The sequence below is a fragment of the Zerene cesonia genome, chromosome 27 (genome assembly GCF_012273895.1).
Source record: "Zerene cesonia ecotype Mississippi chromosome 27, Zerene_cesonia_1.1, whole genome shotgun sequence".
NCBI classification, from domain to species: domain Eukaryota; kingdom Metazoa; phylum Arthropoda; class Insecta; order Lepidoptera; family Pieridae; genus Zerene; species Zerene cesonia.
Window position 1 is genome coordinate 693,109 of NC_052128.1, and position 1,550 is coordinate 694,658.

Consider the following 1,550-nt stretch of genomic DNA (forward strand, 5'->3'; position numbering starts at 1 on the left):
AGCGCCACGGTTGTGCACAACGTTCAAGGTATGATTAATTACATTATTTCGTTCTTTTTGTTCTAATTATTGCATAAATGAAACTCAGTGTAACTTTTGAAATAATTGTAGTTCTAATACGACATTTATAGACCTAAATAGTTAGTGGTTTAAGATTTTATTACGATTATCAGATGCGGCCAAGCTAATCATAACCTAAAGTTAAAAATGATATTTTGTTGATTTACTTTGAAGGGCAATGGCAAACGAACTGAGTGGGTTAATCACGAACGTTCGGCATTGCCCCATCATAGAAAATATTGATGTGTCTGTTGCTTCACTTGTTTTGTTTAGTGTTGTTTTATAACAATTATGTGTTACTTGTTATAGATGCCTCGAAACTACCAACGTAAAACGGTAACAAAATATAACGTGGAAGATCTAAAAAGGGCCATTGAAGATGTTAAGAGCAAAAAGTTAACCTTAGGCAAAGCGTCGACTGTATATTCGGTGCCTAAAACCACAATATTTGACCACATGAAGAAGATGGTCATTAAACAACCAAGGTGTGGGAGAAAATCCGTCTTCTCGGATCTTCAAGAATTGGAACTAGAAAACCACATTATAAATTGCAGCAAACTGTTTTACGGATTAACCATAAATATGGTTCGTAAAATTGCATTTAGATTCGCAGAGGAGAATAAACTTCCGCATTCTTTTAACCAAACAAAGAAAATGGCCGGAAAAGATTGGTATAGGGGTTTTATGCAGAGGCACCCTAGAATATCCCTGAGAAAACCTGAGGCGACCTCACTAAATCGCATTAATTCGTTTAACGCCCCCGAAGTACAATTATTTTATAACAATTTAATAGAACTACAAAACAAACATAACTTTCAACCAGATAAAATATTCAATGTTGATGAAACTGGCATCACAAATGTGCAAAGGAATGCAAAAATTTTGGCACCAAAAGGCCAAAAACAAATCGGGCATGCGACAAGTGGTGAAAGAGGATCTACGACAACAGTGGTATGTGCATTTAGTGCAGCTGGTCAGTACATACCTCCATTTTTTATTTTTAAAAGAAAACGTATGAATGCACAGTTGTTAAAAGGAGGTAATGCAAATATGGTTGCTGCTGTGTCAGACTCGGGATGGATTAATGAGAGTCTATTTGTTGAATGGCTTCACCACTTCATTTCATACGCCAAACCTACTAAGGATGATCCTATACTCCTAGTTTTGGACAACTACGATAGCCATATCAGCCTTGATGTCTACACGTTATGTCGTGACAAAGGTATCGTTCTATTGACTCTGCCTCCACATACGTCCCAAAGACTACAGCCTTTAGACTTAACATTCTACGGACCTATCAAGACAGCATATAACCGAGAGTGCCAATATTACATGGCAGAACATCCTGGAAGGGCCATAACACAATATGACGTTGTGGAATTATTCACCAGAGCTTTCAATCGATGCAGCAATCTCGAAAAAGCAGCAAGTGGTTTTAGAGCTGCCGGAATCTATCCCTTGCATCCAATCGAATTCGAAGACACACAAAC